Source organism: Haemaphysalis longicornis, unplaced genomic scaffold, assembly GCF_048455015.1.
Source record: "Haemaphysalis longicornis isolate Haplotype H1 unplaced genomic scaffold, Haemaphysalis longicornis Haplotype H1 scaffold_2, whole genome shotgun sequence".
Classification (NCBI taxonomy): domain Eukaryota; kingdom Metazoa; phylum Arthropoda; class Arachnida; order Ixodida; family Ixodidae; genus Haemaphysalis; species Haemaphysalis longicornis.
In genome coordinates this window covers 157,933,563-157,951,133 of record NW_027526295.1, presented here as the reverse complement: position 1 = coordinate 157,951,133, position 17,571 = coordinate 157,933,563, and the positions used below count along the sequence as shown (strand labels likewise).

Below are 17,571 nucleotides of genomic sequence, written 5' to 3'. Positions count from 1 at the left end.
TTCTTTCAGTTTCAGCAATAAATGTATTCGATAGACACTTAAAAATAGTGTCACACAAGCAAATCCGAAACGGAATACGTATCTGCTACGACGAGCAAATCACGCAGTGCCGATCCGGGCTGGCGATAACTAGCTTTCGCAGTGCTTCCAGATGCGAAGTAAAGAGTTAAAGCGTTTATCGACACTGTTGCAGAGCCCCTTTAAAGCATACGTGTTCATCTGAACCCTTCTAGATAAGGAGAAAGCGGTTCCTGTACTGAGGCGCTATAATCAGTTGAACGCTGCACTTTTGAGTTCCTTCATAGACCGACGTTGAATGACGACACTACAATGAAATGAAATAAACCAGTCAAGATTTGACGCGCACCTTTTTTTGTGTGTCTCAAAGTTGTTGTGGGCTACGGATATTAAAGTTTTAACATGGTGTTAACGTTTAACATGGTGGCGGTGCAGTCACAGTGGACAATGGTGCAGTCAGGTGTACTCGGTGCGATAACTACATTTAAAAAAGAAAAAAAAAGAAAAAAAAAACAGCTGGCAGTTCCAGTTACCGCGCTGGCCGCTTTTGGGGATTTGCTTTGCGCGTTTTATTTAAGATGGCGGTATATTTTTTGTTGAATTTGTATATTTTTTGTTGAATTTTACTCCCAGCTTCTGCTTGCTAGAGAATAAGTTTGATTGCCGCGTTTCGCTTGCAATAGAGGCTAGAGTAATGTACCAGGCGATGTCGTTGGATGCATTCCGTTGTATACGATGTGTTCGACAGTACGTAGTAAGCGCGCCGTTCTTTATTTCGGCGTTAATGCCTGTACGCAGCAAGTGCCTTTATGACAAATGTACATTTTCCGCATATTTTTGCACAAGCTGGATGCTAAGGCGAAGTTTTTAGACATCATTATGAACAGAATTAGCTCGAACATTGTGTTCGTAAATGGGGTAAAAGTTACGGAAAACAGCGCGACGTTTCAACGCTAAACAAGTCTGTCTGTCACCTTGAAAGTGTTTTTAATGAAAGAATTTCGAAGTTAAGGAATTTAAGTGTTTAAAAAAGGAGCTATATATAAATTCTCTGCTATTCAAATTTTTCTCGGAGTGAATTTATAAGGGTCAAGTGACTCTGTTTGCCATCAGCGAATGTGATGTCTGACGTTACAGATGCTTGGCCCAAAAAATATCCAATAACAACGCGAAGCGCCTTGTCGAATCTGAAGTCTATTTGCCCGTGTAACACGAGAAACTATTAAAACCAAAGCCGCTTAGGCACTGTTGAAGAACCAAGGCGGGGACCGCGGGACGTGGGTGATTCGTTTTAATGGCGGATGGGATGGTATAATGATGGTGATTGCAGGAGGCAGCTGCCAAGCTACCTCTTCTTCCTCTAATATTTTTAACAGGCACTAACCCCTGCTACAACGGGGCCTTTCGTAATTTGTTTTCTCAACCTCAAAATCCTTAGCGAGTGCGGTTCTTCGTAATCGCTACTGCTCGTCTCAGCTGTAAGGCGGAGAAAAGCCTGTCGGAAGAGAAATCATTAGCGCACGCCTTTATGTTATTCGGTGCAGCGCGGGAGATTTCAAAATTGGCATCAAGTTCGCAGCCGGGAAAGGGTAGGAATGTTTCGTTTCCTGCGGAGAATTCAAAGCGTCTGATTTCCGCTTAAGTTTCCAGAAGGAGGAAATTACGGTTTTAGGCCGACAGCGGCGAAAGATAACAAGCCGGTAGGGTTTCCATGGAAATGAAATTCATTGTCATCCACCGCACACCTTTCAGGGTGCCGTAATCTTGAAACGAATTAAAGTACAAAAGCGGTGGAAAAGCCAAATCTAAAATTAGCCCCTAGACGGCTGCGGAAACCCGTTGCTCTTGGAAGCAATCCAGTGCTCGTCGTTGCGTCACCGTAAACTCGAAGGCAGCAAATGTGTACCATGACTTATTATAAAATATTTTATGCGTAAAGCAATCGAGGCCGAAAATGAGCAAATGATGCAGAAGGAAGGCGGCTGGCTTTACCTCTGCTTCTTGCTTTTAAAGACGATAGTCTTTCTTGGGCTACTTAAACCCAGAAATTTTGGTCTGTCTGTATGTCTGTCTGTCCGTCTGTCTGTCTGTGACTCGATTCAGCCACCCGGCCAAAGCAAAACAATGCTTGCGCTATAGTCTTATATAGTCACAGCTAAATCTACCCGTCTATGTCCGGTGTAATGTTCATACTTGTCAACATTGTTGAAGAAGAACAAGACATTACGCAAATATGAGACAACAAATCAATACAGAAGTGATATTTCCAGTGTTCCTTTATAAAAAAATCAAACATGCTTGACTTTTGCGAAATTAAATACTTCATCAACTACAGAAAAAGAATTCACTCCGCCCTCGCCTGCTGTCGCCCGCGCCACTATAGCTTTTGGCGCCATTTTAAGAAATCAACCGGCAACGGTTACGCAAGGTTCCACTAGATAAGTTCCACGTTCTGCTTGCAACGCACGTGGAGTAGGGAAACGCGGTTCTATAAACGTTGAAGTAGGGCGCCTCGATTAACGCGCGTCTTCGCCGTACGGCAGCGTTCGCATCGAGACACCCGGTTTGGAGCAGTGGAACGCGGGAAATTTAAAATCATTTAAGCAAACCTTTGGCGTCTTTACCTTGGGAGGAGCGCGACGCAAGAGGAACAACATGAGAGGTGAGAGGGAAAGCGAAGGGAGGCATTTACTTCTCAAAAGCCGATAAAGACTATCGTCTTTTGACGGCATTTGCAACGAAAGGAGCAGATACGCGGCCAATTTTTTTATCATAATTATCGTCATTCTGTTGACGTTCATCGCACGCCTCCTCCATGCACTTAATTATCTTCCCATGCGTCGACCGTATCCATTGTTTGCCTCCGCATCTCGCCTCCACCTGCTATTTCTTCAGCGCACCCTATTAAAGACGATAGTCTTTCTTGGGCTCCTTAAACCCAGAAATTTTGGTCTGTCTGTCTGTGACTCGATTCAGCCACCTTTTTTTTTTCTTTATTGCCTGCTTGGCGACAACACAACACGCACTGTTCAGTACACAAATTACTAGCTCCAGCCACCAATCGGCTGAAGGGAGTGGCTTAAAACATCTTAAATTGCGCTAAAACATCCAGAATGGGTAACCACTCAGGCTCCTCCGGCATCACTCGATAACCTTCTCTTATATAAGCAACGCTTTCAATGAAGTACTCTCGCACTGTGCGAGCATCCTCTTCGGCATTTTGAACCGCCATGCGAGTTTTCCACATAGAATGCAGACTAAGTGCCATGAACATATCATAGGGCACGCCTCCATCATTGTTTACGGGCAAAACGCGAATGCCATAAGGTATTAATGGGAAGTCTTTTTTCAGGGTTCGTTGGAGGATGTCCCAGTGAAACACCGCATCCCAACAGTCCAGAAAGATGTGCTCAATTGTTTCCAGCTTTTGGCATAGTCTACAGTTAAGTGTCCATGGGTGTACATATAGTCCTTTTTCTTGCAGCCATGGTTTTACCGGAAGCGTGCCGCTATGAAGTTTAAAGAAGAAAGATTTAACAGAGGAACGTACTGGCATTCGTTTCACTCTTTTTAGAACATCTTTTCCTGAACCCACTGCATATAACTGACGATAAACCGGAACAGGCAGACACACATCAATCATATCTTTGTACAAACGTTTTCGCGGTACACTACTCAAATACTCCGAGGAAAACCTAACCCTTAAAATCCTAAAAGCATCCACAACTTCCCGCAAGAACCCACGCACACGTACACATCGCATTTCAGAAGTTGAAACTACATAGTCTGGAATGACATCACGTAGTCGGACTTGTACCACAGTACGTAGAAAGCAATCTCTCTGATCTATCAGAAACCTAAACCTAGAAACTATTTGTCGGATAAACAAATGTGCCAGTCCCAATCCACCACTTTTCACCGAGCGAAACAAATTAGTTCGACTCATGCGCTCCCAACTTGAGCCCCACAAAAACACCGCGAACACTCTGTGCAGCTTTTGTATGTTCCTTCTTGACATACAAATCGCCTGTAGGACGTACCATACCTTGGCAACAGCAAACACATTACATACTGATGCACGGGCAAACATTGACAGATCCCTTCCCCCCCATTGTGTTAATTTCTCTCTAACTCTATCAGTTTCTCCGTCCCAGTACTCTCTAGCATCCTGGTAGTTTTCAAGGGGGATGCCCAGATACCTGGCCGGAGTTGTCGTCCAAGGCATGTTCTCGAAAAACACTGGCTTACTTTGCCAGTCACCGTGCCAAAATCCTATGCACTTGTTCCAGTTAACTGCACTGGCAGACAACTCGCAAAATCTCTTTAGATCGTTCACCACCTCCCTCACACTTTTCCTATCACTACAAAAAACAGCGATGTCATCGGCATATGACAAACGTTTAACTTCACTGCAGTGCAAACGGAATCCGTGTATATTTTCATTTTGAAGAATCTTTAAACAAAAGGGTTCAAGATAAATCGCGAACAACAAGGGACTCAAGGGGCACCCCTGCTTCACCGACGACAGTATATCAAAACTTCGTCCCACTTTTTTGTTTACAATAACACGAGCTGAGCACTGAGTGTACGACATCTTTACACCTTCGAGGATGACGGATCCTACGTTAACGTGTTCTAACACTGAGAAAAGAATGTTATGCGCAACACGGTCAAAGGCCTTCTGCAAATCAATTTGGATCATCGCCACGTGGCCCCCTAGAGCGTCGCAACACTCTAATACACTTCTTGCGACATGAATATTGGTAAAAATAGATCGTGCCTGAATTCCACATGTTTGATGGGTTCCAACAATTGTTTTTATTACTCCTTGCAATCTTCTAGCCAAAACCTTCATGAAAATTTTGTAATCAACATTCGTTAAGCGGATTGGCCGATACGACTCTACCGCCAACAGCTCGATTCAGCCACCCGGCCAAAGCAAAACAATGCCTGCCCATTAGTCTTATATAGTCACAGCTAAATCTACCCGTCTATGTCCGGTGCAAGGTTCATACTTGTCAACATTGTTGAAGAAGAACAAGACATTACGCAAATATGAGACAGCAGATCAATACAGAAGTGTCATTTGCAGTGTTCCTTTATAAAAAAATCAAACATGCTTGCTTTTGCGAAATTAAATACTTCATCAACTGCAGAAAAAGAAGTCACTTCGCCGTCGCCTACTGTCGTCCGCGCCACTATAGCTTCTTGCGCCATTTTAAGAAATCAACCGGCAACAGTTACGCAAGGTTCCACTAGATGGGTTCCACGTTCTGCTTGCAACGCACGTGGAGTAGGGAAACGCGGTTCTATAAACGTTGAAGTAGGGCGCCTCGATTAACGCGCGTCTCCGCCGTACAGCAGCGTTCGCATCGAGACACCCGGTTTGGAGCAGTATAACGCGGGAAATTTAAAATGATTTAAGCAAACCTTTGGCGTCTTTACCTTGGGAGGAGCGCGACGCAAGAGGAACAACATGAGAGGTGAGCGGCAGAGCGAAGGGAGGCATTTACTTCGCAATAGCCGATAAAGACTATCGTCTTTTGACGACATTTGCAACGAAAGGAGCAGATACGCGGCCAATTTTTCTTCACCACGATTCCCTGTAAGCCCTTAGGTCACGCGGTTGGTCGACCGGTTGTCCAATGGAAAATAAATAAATAAATAAATAAATAAATAAATAAATAAATAAATAAATAAATAGATCGATCAATCAATCATTAATTCAATATAGCTAACGATAGACCTTTAAACACGTAACGATAGACCTTTAAACACGCCCCACAAACAAATCAATTCGGGTTTTCCCTGTTTGGCCACTTAGGGGGTATAATTTTAAAATGCTTGGCTTATTTTTAATGTCATTAATTCTCTTATTTGCACAAATTGTGCAATCTACTAAGAGTGCTGTTGTTTTATGTTGAGACGAGAACGAGTAGCTCAAGACGTTCCCAGCTTGAGAATGGTGTACGTAACAGGTGCACGCAACAATGCAAAACATAGGTTGGATGGTTGAGATCGAACGATGAAAAAGAAAAGAAAAGGCCTGCCGCAGAGATGACACAGTCATAACAAACAACTATTTTCTCTTTAAAGTCAGTGTTTTAGAGGGTAGCGAAGTCATTAATTTGATCACCTTTAGCCGTATCTTTTGTTGAGGGTGGTAATTCTCTTTTAAATTTACCTACCCAAGGTTTCTAACAAAACCTTTCCGGCCCTCCCCACTTTTTCGATGACGGCGGTTTGGAAGGCATTCCGAAAATTTACACCGATGCGCACGCGAAGCCGCGCGTTCAATACGATCCTCATAGGGCCACACAAGTTTAAAATTCCTGTGCGCCCGAAGGGAATTAGCAGTTCGCTTCTGCCTTATTACTTCATCCAGCTACTCGTCTTTCAGCAGCTTTAACTGCTGCAGACAGACTGCTTCACTGTGCGGGACCTTCCTTTTTGTTGAGTGATGTTTTCGAACACTTCCGCTGAAATCGGGGTCGAGTGAAGCTAGGAACCGAAAACATGGGAGTTAATCTTCTACGTTTGTTTTGTAGAAAACAATTGATGTTAAATCGACCTGCGCAGCCCAAAATCGACTAATTCCCTTTGTCTCGATGCGAGTTTCCCGCATTTCCTATGTCAATATCAGGCCAGCTAAAGCTCTTCCAACTACCGCTTCTTTCTTTCTCGTCCCTTAATGCCGGACAATTTGATTAATCAAGAAACAAAAGCAAATCTTATCTATCGGATAAAGAGTCTACAACAAAATTAACTGGAACACCATACGACCTTCTTTATCTTCATTCTAAGCAATGCATGGGGCTATGCTTTCAAATGACCGATAAAGTAGACTTTCATTTTCTTAACTCTGGAGATAGCGCTAAAACTCGGTTTACTTAAGCTAAAAACCGAATTAACTGAAGCCGAAATACGTAGCACCGTAACTGAAAAGGACGTTTCAATTTGCACTGTGAAGTGGTAAAATCGGATTAAATGAGGTCGAATTAACGAGAGCCGACGGCTTAATAATTTTTACGCGCTCTGTTTTTTTTACAGGCTCAGTTGTTAGTAACAGTGTTTCTCTATTTTTGTGTAGGATGAAGTCGATGTTGGTACATGAAAGAGTAGCGCAGAGCCACACAGTAAGCCAGACACGCATGAATTGATGAAACGACTGACCAAATAAAGGCATCAAAATTATTAAAAATTAGTTCTGATGTTCAATCAAATAGTAACTTCGGTTGCGCTGAACATTGCTGCATCTCATTGCAGTCTGCCTACTTTTTTAAAAACTCCCTGATGACGTTTCTGCATGAATAAATGGCGGGAAAATGATGTGTTTTCGCTTTTCATTTCACTTTTATTCAATACAGAAAATTTCATTTTCATTCAATGCATTAAAAAAATGACCCAGCTTAACCGACTTCACGTTGCCAACACTGATATTAACACCGAAGTTGCCCGGCATTCCCTAATCGCAAGACTAAGCTTCACAGAGCTTCTTTAGGCCAGCAGATCAATTTCAGTTCGCACCAGATCATTTTTGCCCTGTTCCGTTGCTCGTGCCATCTACTGGAATATTTTGATTTTGAACTTTGATTAGTACCACGAGGAGGTGCCGCGATCGTTTTTTTTTTCTTTTTAACGGTGTATTTTATTATTTGCTATCGCGAAAATCATGCAGCCTTGTATTCTTAATGAAAAGAACAAGGCAAATATCACTTATGAATTGATGTCTTGCCTCAAATATGCTGAACGTTTTTTTTTTTTTTTTTTTGCTCACCAATATTGACAAGTGTGAACGTTGCCACCACATGAAATAGTTTACACAAGCTTTGCCTATACAAGCGTCTCGTTCACGCATTCTTTCAACTTGTTGCATGTGTACTTGGCGCTCGCTCACCGCATCGCTGCGCATGCGTTACAACATTTCGTCCCACGAAAGCCTGCTCTCTGCCTCGTGTACGTCAGGGAGGCAGGCTCGAACTTCGAACTTTGTCATTTTCTTGGGCTCTCGGCCAATAGTGCTGAGAGTACCTTGGGTACAAAAGTTCTGCTCCGGTTCCTACAGGGACTCTGAACTGGACAAATCTCTCTAGATCATAGGCAGCACAAGTGGCTAATGATATGTACTCTTTGGCGCTGTGGTGTTCATCTATTTATTTTTCTTGGGTTGATGTTGTTATTTTCTTTGCACCGTTTATATAGATTGCACTTTGATTTAACGCTCACATTAACAATTTTCTTTTTAATTGTATTTTTTATGTCCGGACTATACTAGCCGCATTCTCTTGTGTCTCCTTTTTTAAGGTTTCTTGTTTGTCTTCTTCCTTCCGTACCCCTAACGTCTAATATTCACCGCTCATCAGCTTGACCCTAGCAGGGCTGCCCTCACCAGTTCACATTATAAAGAGCCCCCCCTCTCTCTCTCTCGACCAAGAACAGCTTCCCTACTAAAACGTCTGGTTCCGTGGTCCTCCTGCCTTTTTCTTGATTGAAGAGGCAATGCAAGTGAGTTCTACTTTTGAAATTGTTAATTAAACGAAACTGATCAAGCTGAGCAGCGCCCACTGCGCATCTTGTGCCGCTGACCTTGATTAAATTCGTACTATCACACGGAAAAAATAAAACCAAGTCAGTGGACCACGTGGATGGATACTTGTACTTACTTGTGAACGCCGGCCCATGTGCGAAACGGTGACTGTCGCTCTAAACGAATTATGCTTCAAGTATAATTGTATCAACTTCACATAAATCTAAAGGTATTTTTGAAACCTTGCTCAAGCTTCACAAACATCTCGGCTTAAACCAGGATACGCTGTAGCTGCACAGAGGTTTTGATGGTACTTTGAAAGTCAGTTTATTTCTTTTCTTAACCCTTTCGGCCCTGGTGGTGTCAACTGACGCCACCACCTAAAAGTTCCTCTGGCGCATAGAGAACGAAACCAAAACTGATAGTTTTGTTGGGGGATTGTTCTTCAATCACGGCTATTGCGATAGGTATCACTGTTGTTTTGTTTTACTGGAGCTGGATGCTGCAAAGAAGAAGAAGCTCCGGTGAAGACGAAATCACGACATTGCGGCTGAAAAAAAAAAAAAAAAATGGCGCTCCGAGTTTTATTCCCAGGCTTATAAATCTATAAGCGCGTGCACTACGAAGCTCATCTTTTGTTTGTGGGTTCATGTAGTCATAAGATCTATGAAAATATGCAACAGTGATGTCTCTGGTCGACATAAAACTTTTAATAACCGGATATCCTAATTTATTGCCTCATTAATGTAATATTTGCACTTGCAGCTGTATTTTTCGTTTGTGGACTTATGGGAACCTAAAGTTAAGGAAAACACACAGAAAATATTGTTTTGCTTGAAATAAAAAGTCAGGGCTGAAAGGGTTAATGACACTTCTATTCGCTCCTAAAATAGATTGTAGACGCGTATAATCCATTTGGGCGGAGCCGTGAAACGAGTGACTAATGTCGCCGGTATATATGGAGCGGCTGCCGGATCCACCGAGTATTAATACAACCCCGCATAATACGAGCAACTCTGGTAGAAACCAATAGCCTCCAATCGGTTTCGCTTGGTTTAGAAGATTTTCACCTGAGCAAAAGTGACGCGCTTCGCAGAGGAGGCTATTGATCTCAGATGGTAAGCGCGAGACGAATAAAAATCCCTCCACATTTACTAGATGAATGACCCACATTTGATGACAGAGGAACGTCGAAACTGTCCCCGTTGACAAGATACAACGCAGCGAATGCACAAATGAAAAAAAATAAACATAAAAAAAGCAAAGCCTCTTTCTCAACATAAAGGTGGTTAAATTAAGTTTTCTCACATGCAACCTGAGTCAAAGCCAAAGGGAAAAATCCAAACTGATTCGACCGTGTCGGAGTGGCGTAATCGCCTAGAAGTCGGTTGCATAACGTGAGGGACACAGAGTCGATTCCGACCACCGGAACCGTTTTTTGTTCTTTAGGCACTTGATGTGTCTTCACTATCGTCATAACGGTTTTCCGAAACTCGTTCAGTAAAGTTGGCTGTCCCGCAATGCGTTTTTGCGCGGACGACCCACGCCATCAGTAAGGCATAGAAAGCTTCCCTTTAAAGTACCTTCACCGCGAGGAGCGTAGTATACGGGAACACACTTAAATAATGTTCTGACAATCTCGGTTCTTTTTTTTTTTCACGAGTTGCGCTCACTGGCCCACAGCTCTGCAGATAGGCGTTCGTCCTGTGTTTGAACTACCGAATAAAACGAATTCTCCTTCAAATTCTAAGTATCTGTGCTACTTGCCGCTTTTTCATTTGTCGCATGCATGACCGGATTTTGGTAAAATTTATTTGCTAGAAAAGTTGGTTTAGGTGTCATTATCTAAGATATTCGACTCAAAAGCGCTCTTGTAATTCAGTGAGAAATGCCCGCGCTGTACATTGGTACGGAATACAGATTTCGTAGTCAGCTCCGGAACGCCTGAGCCCGCCAGCCACCACAGCTTATTAAATTAGGCGATTTTGGTTGGGAAACTGCCCGGGAAGCAGGGATGCGTGAAAATCATGGCGCGCACTGCGAGAACAGTGCACAGCCTGTTGGCGGGAACGCAGTGCTAATGCAGGACGCCATAAATTGCCAGACAATGACCATAAAGAATACTAACAGCAATGCTTTAAAATAAATTCACATTCTTTTTGAAAAACACTCACGTTAAGTTGTTCGTAATCTCATTGTTATGCAAAATGAATATAATTTATATTTTTACGCTGATGTGTTGCGCTGTGTTTGCTCGTACAGTATTTTTTTTATTTATAGTCGTCAAGAAACTTGCCCTTGCATTAGAAAATATTCTTATTACTTAAAAATCAACTGCTTTCTTTTGTCCGTTTTTCGGCCTTCCCTTTCCATCATAATCCCGAAATGGGGTTGGCAGTATTTTGAAATAAATAAATAAACACAAAACGTGGGCGTGCACTTACGACAGATCCGAACAGGTAATGTCCTCAGTCTGGAGAGCTTCATATAATCCAACCTCGTCGTCGTATAACTCGCAGGAGAAGTGGGGAACGTAGTAACTTCTGGTAATGCCACGTGTGCGTCAGACTGTCGGTAAAACAAGGGTTTATCGGTGGTGCCTTTTTTGCAATGTCTCGGTGTCTCGTTGGGGCGGTTTGGGGACACCTTCCCCGATTGCACACTCGAGCACCAACAGCCAAGTCTTGAACGCAAATCACGTGTTCAACAACAGGTCAGTCGAACGCGCCACACACCGATCAAGAGCGAACATGACCGATCACGGAGAAGCCGCGCAAACGGCGGCATAAGAGCGATCGTCGTTCGGGGAAGCGGTAAACGGGACGTCCCACGCTGACGACGAGTGGAAGAGCAGCTTTCCTTTCATCGGCGTCTTGGGAGGAGAGCGAGAGCTGATCGGCGTTTATTTGGCGCACGTCGCCAGCTGATCGGGCTCCGCAGGGTCACTGCCAGGCCGAGACTCAAGCGCGACTCGTTCGTGCTTCCCGGTCGTCGGGCCGGCGCTGACTACGACGCGCCGCTCGACGCGCTGGCGGCGCTAGCCGACGCCACGATTGGCGCCCAACGTGCCGCCCCTCGCTCGCTGGCGCTGCCGCAGCGCGCGTGGCGGCGCTTTTTCCCGAGCGGCGGCCGCTGGCGCGTGCGGGACGCATTGAGGTGAAGAGCACCATCAGAGTGCGCCCGGATTAAAGGCCGCCACACACCGGGAACGGCGCTGAAGCGTAGCTTTTGAGTGTTCAATTTGTTACGGGCTGCTAGAGGAAATATTAGGGACCCATTGGTCACTTTTCTAACAGCAGAGATGTTTCGACAGAGCTTTGTCCGTCCATCGCACCAAAAAACCTCAAAGCCTCAAGAAAAAAAAAAAAAAAAAAAAAACGTGGTTAGGGAGGTCCCGGGAGTCCAACTCGGGGCCTTTCCGCGTGAAATTGACGATATAACCACTGGGCCACCTAAAAGGCCCGAGAGGTACGGGGTTAGCAGCAGCGGAGAACAATCACATGCGCAGCCAATTAAACAAAACGCTTCCCGTGGGGAGGTTCGAACCTGGACCTGGTATTATGAACCTGGGCCTGGGCCCGAACCTGGTAGTATGAACCCGGCGTCTATCCGATTGAACTATCTTTTTTTACTTGAATGCATGGAAATTTTAGAAAAAAAAAAACTCAGACAAGACAATTAACACACAATATAAACACTAACAGACACACAAGACGTCAGTCTAACGAAGGTCGGCACCATTTCAAAACTCAGGCAAGCAAACGCACGCATCCAAAAGATGCAGCCACTCCGGTGGATCACTCTGCGCTGCATAAACGCTCCGTACCAACGCCGCCTGTTCCCGAAAAATGCACTGAGGTTCAGCATGCCGATCAGTCATGCGGCACTTCCACAAGCTAAACAATCCTAGGAGCACAAAAACGTCATATGGCACCCGATTACCATCCTCAAATGGCAAGAAACGAATGGTGTAGGGGGTGATGTCAATGTCCTTCTTTAGTGTCCGTTGCAAAACGTCCCAGAAAAACACCGCGTCACAGCACAGCACAAAACATTGGTCAATAGCCTCTGGTTGGTTGCACAAGCGGCAATTGTCTGACCAAGGGATCGACATTCCTTTTTCGCGCAGCCATGTTTTAACTGGAAGCGTTTGCGACTGGAGCTTAAAGAAAAACGGCTCGGCATTTGGCGGCACGCACATACGCTTGACACGGTCTAAAACATTATTCTTATGGTCCCGCAAGTATGGCTGGCGATAAAGAGGCACGAGTTTTTTTCTGTATTGCCCTCCGATTGAGCTATAATCGCATTCCGGGCCCAACGGCATATCCCTGGGGCTCGTCCCGTGGACCTTGGCTTTGGACTTGGCCGCGGGTTCTAGCGCGTGCTAACGCGGTCCACTTTGGGAGAGATGTGAAAGTCTTCGCACGAAACGGTCCGGGCCTGCCAGTCATCGAGAATGTTCAGCGCCAAGTTCGTAAGTCGATGTGAGGTGCACCTTCCGGGTCTCTTAAGAAGTGGGCTGGCAGCTCTGCTGTTTGTGCAGGCCTGCGTCACAAGCTGCGCCAATCTTCTAACAAAAGAGCTGTTAGGCCGTGAGTTATCCTCGCGTCGCACAAAAAAAAAAAAACAACCTTGAAATGTGAGGGGAAGTGGCGAGGAGGCCAGGAGCCCGCGAAGAGGTGGTGGAGTGTGTGCCTCAAGAAAAAAAAATGTGGTAAGGAAACTGCCGGGAACCGGTGAAACAGGCAACCTAACCACTGGGCCATTACAAAAGCCGGAGGCGTGAGTGGTTAGCAGCGGCGGAGAACAATAGCATGTGCAGTCAATTGGAAAAGAAAACGGCTGTGTCGGCACGCAGTGCACCACACCTACAAGGGAAAAAATTCCAGATGGGAATGTTGGCAAGAATTACAGCCAACTGGGTTAATTTTTAAGCGGAAATAAATAAATAAACCGAATAAAAAGTTTAGGCGCCCATACCGTGCGAAAACCATTCCATCTTGCCTTCCCCGGCCGCCTCATTATGAGACGCGACGGCAAATGCGCGTATGTGTTTGGGAAGTTGAAAATGAATAATGAAAAAACCAAGCGACATCTTAACCCCCCCCCCCCCCCCCGCCCTCATTTAAGAACAAAGAAAACAACTAAAATAACACCGCCACATGAAACAAAAAGAGACGATTCCGGAGAAAAAAACGCTACCCGTGGTCGGAATCAAGTCTGGGTACCTCGTGTTATGAAACTGGCTTTTATGCGTTTGTGTCGTGCGCGAGCTGTTCTCCTCGCAAGTTCAAGTACGGTCGAGTTTAAAGTGGACAGCACAGGCGCCCAGTTCGCGAACCCGGTTGCCGCGGGTTCTAGCGGGTGCTTTGGGAGAGATGTGAAACGCTGTGGAGAGGATGATCCGGGCCTGCCAGTAATGGAGAACTTTCAGCGGCAAGTTCGGAAATAAATGTGAGGGGCAAGAGCCGCGTCTCCGACGAAGTGAAAGGGCCGCCAGCTCTGCTGTTTCTTCAGCCTTGCACGACGAGTGCAAGCTGCGCCAATTTTTTTAAAGAGCATCTCGATAAGGCCAGGGTTTTGTGCGTTTCCCCTCTCGGTGCCAACCTTGTACTCTGGTGGTCCCACGGTTGTCTAACCGCTGCATTAATTTATCAATCCTTCCCTAAATACAACCTCTTTTTTCTTATAATGTAAATCTAGGGTGAGGGGTAATTTAAACTTTGTAAGTAACGTGACTCGAACAGATGGCAGGCTGATGTGTCTGTAGTTCTTATTGTTTATGATATCGTCATTCTTCTTCTAGTCCAATGGCTATGGCGTTGTGCTGCAGAGCGCAAGGATGCGGGTTCGAGTCCCGGGCGCGTCGGGCGCTTTTTTGATGGAGGGGGAAAAGCTAAAACTCCAGTGTGTTCGAAATTTCGGCGCACATTAAAGATACCCGGATGATCAAAATTAATCAGGAGCCCTCCACTACGGCGCGTCTTATCGCCTGTGTAGCGTCAGCGCGTTAAAGCTCACAACCAATCAATTAACACCCTTCGTGTGAACCACGATTACGTTGTCATTCTTTCCACGCTAGGCGTACTTTGATAGTCGGGAAGCTTTATGAACCTAATATTACGAGTTTATTTATTTCATATCCCCTTCTACTTTTGGTATATTTTTGGCTGGCACGCAATCTCCCCATACCTGAAACCCTCGTCGGCGAGCTGAGCTGCCCTGTCCACAGTGTTTACATCCAGTCGGTCCTGCACACAGTGTCTCACGTATTCCGGTAGCCGGCGGTAAAACTGTTCAAGACCGAAGCACTCAACCACCTTGCCGTGCTCGCCGAAAGCCTTCGCTTCCTTGAGCCATTCTCCTGTGTTGGCCCTCAGCTTATAAGTTTGCAGCGAGTATGACTCGTTTTTAGCTCTCGGCCTCATGGAACTTCTGCCGAAACGCTTCAGGAGATAGCCTATACTCACGCAGGAGGACAGATTTTACCTTCTCGTAATCCCGCGTCTCCGCCTTTGGTGAGTGGGCTACCACATGTGATGCCTCGCACTGCAAAAGCGTAAGCAGTCTGGCCAAGTCTCACGGCTGAACTGGGCTATCTCGCTCGTACGCTCGAAAGTGACCAAAAACGGCTGACGATTACTACACTCCATAGTGCGAAATTTGTGCGCAGTGCGAACTGCAGTCGTCTCGGTCCCGGCGCAAAACTGCTGCGTCTAAGGAAGTGATCGCGTGACCAGCGAACGCACGGCGTCGCTCGCTACTCTGCCGTTATCTCGAAGCGCGTCGCCGCCGCCCAGCATGTTGTTGTAAATCGTGTTTGAACTTCCTGCGCAAATGTAACGTGGTTCGTATAAGCCACGCAACGAGGAGGATACGAAGCGCATCCCCCGGTTGCCTCACTCATTGTTCAGAACTCACTTCTTAGTGCTGTAGTGGGCCCCGCACGGGGCACCTTGAGCAATCTTGGTGACGGTACTGGCGATACCGCGGACCCCGAGCACCCAAACATAAGCTGGATCCAACCGTGGCGATGTGTTTATAGGTGGAGGGTTAGAAACCACGAACGGTGGCCGTCGGAGCCCAGGTCAAGCTCCGGCGGATGGGCTCCCTGTCTGTTCACCAGGCAGGGAGCTCCGGGACCTCTTTGGCTACCAGGGTAAGGTCAAAGAAGAAAGTACCCCAGTCTCCCTGCTTTTATACTATGCTATATGGCATTTTCAAAACCCCCCCCCAAACGTGATCGGTCCCTGAAAAGGGGCCGCACCGAAGTATCTTTTCCCCAATTGCCATCTTTAACATTTCCTGAACCGGATAATTTTTCTCGATTTCTTGTGATGGAATCGCTTAACCCAACCCACCCTCTAGCATCTCAGTCAGTCTTCTTGATCGCCAAGTATCTTGAAGCCATAGTAGGAAAATCATATAAGTGCAAAAAACAAAGGTCCGGTGAACTCCTCATCGAAATAAATGACAAGCAGCAGTCCACCAAGCTTCTAGCTCAGACTAGACTGGCTGATCTAGACATCCGGGTCACACCCCATCGGAGCCTCAACAGCTCGCAGGGTGTGATATCCGAGACAGACCTCCTGAACGAAACGGATGTGGATCTCCTTGCCGGCTTGAAGGATCAGGGCGTCACTGCCGTGAGACGCATCACTATCCGCAGAGACGACAAGGAGATTCCCACCAAACACATTATCTTGACTTTCGACCGCGCAGTTCTTCCACAACACATCAATGCAGGTTTTATCCGTTGCTCCATCCGTCCGTACATCCCGAATCCGCGGCGCTGTTTTAAGTGCCAGCGGTTCGGGCACGGTACAACCTCTTGCCGTGGCCGAACGACGTGTGCGAAATGCGCGGCGAACGATCATCCGACTGACAACTGTCCATCCGAAACCCTCACTTGTGTGAACTGCGCCGGTCCGCATGCAGCGTACTCCCGCAAGTGCGAAAAATTTCAAATTGAAAAAAAAAGATAATTAACATCAAGGTCACGGAGAACATCACCTTCCCAGAGGCGCGAAAGAGGTTCGCCTCTTTCCCTCTGGGGAGGTACGCCGACGCGGCTCGCCGGGGGGCGGAGCGGCGTCTGGTTTCCACAGGGACCCAGTTCAGCGAGTCTGACCTGGTCCATCCGCCGCCCCCCTCTGGGTTGCCTTTGGCAGCCCAACCCGCCACCACGCCGCTTGCTGAGGCAGCAGCGGTTGTGGTGGCAACCTTTTCCGTCGGGACCGGTGCCGCTCCCGCCTCTGTCTCCCCGTCCTCCAGTGCGTTGGAGGGTACCGAGGTGATGGACACCACTGGCCCCGCACCGGTTCCCACCGCCACCGCACCGCCCGTGCCACCTGTGGCGCCCCGGACGCCCTCAGCGGTGGCGGCTCAAACGAAGGGCTCCCGAGGGGGGGCCAAGTCCGGGGGGCCCGGTCCGTCGGGCACCCCTCGGACATCCGACGACGACATGGATGTCGGGCCGTTCCTGTCTGCAACGCAGCGCAAGGAACGCGTCCCGACGCCAAAGCCTCCCGACAAGCCAAAAAAGGCGAGAGTCACAGCCCCGAAAGACGACACATAAACAAACACACAGACTCCAGTAGCTCTTACACTAAATAATGGGAAGAGAAAACATAATTCAATGGAACTGTAGAGGCCTTCTTAAAAATCTTGACGATGTATACGAACTACTGCATGCTAATCAGCCAAGTGTAATGTGTGTTCAGGAAACACATTTGAATTCCAAGCACACAAATTTCTTGAATAGTTACATGGTCTTCAGAAAGGACAGGGATGGCTGCACACACTCTTCTGGCGGTGTGGCCATAATTGCCCGGAAATCCTTAGCCTGCCACCCTGTCACTCTGAACACTATCCTTGAGGCTGTAGCAATACGCTTGATAATATTTAATAAGTTGATAACGGTATGCTCCATATACATTCCTCCTGATGTTTCACTTTTAAGCTCTGACTTCGAGGCGCTGGTTGACCAGCTGCCCGAACCGTACATCCTGACAGGCGACCTT

At 46.5% G+C, this 17,571-nt stretch overlaps 1 protein-coding gene across 4 annotated transcripts in view; it reads right to left on the bottom strand.

Annotated features, from left to right (window-relative positions):
* Nucleotides 1–11,579, bottom strand: part of LOC144169380 (calcitonin gene-related peptide type 1 receptor-like) — a 163,251-nt gene extending 151,672 nt beyond the window's left edge. For 3 of the 4 annotated variants that reach the window (XM_077698498.1, XM_077698501.1, XM_077698500.1), the window contains exon 1: nucleotides 10,990–11,579. The gene's annotated coding sequence lies outside the window, so the exon portion shown is untranslated. The remainder of the gene's footprint in view (nucleotides 1–10,989) is intronic. The other variant, XM_077698502.1, reaches the window with a different exon arrangement.
* Between the last annotated feature and the right edge of the window lie 5,992 nt (nucleotides 11,580–17,571).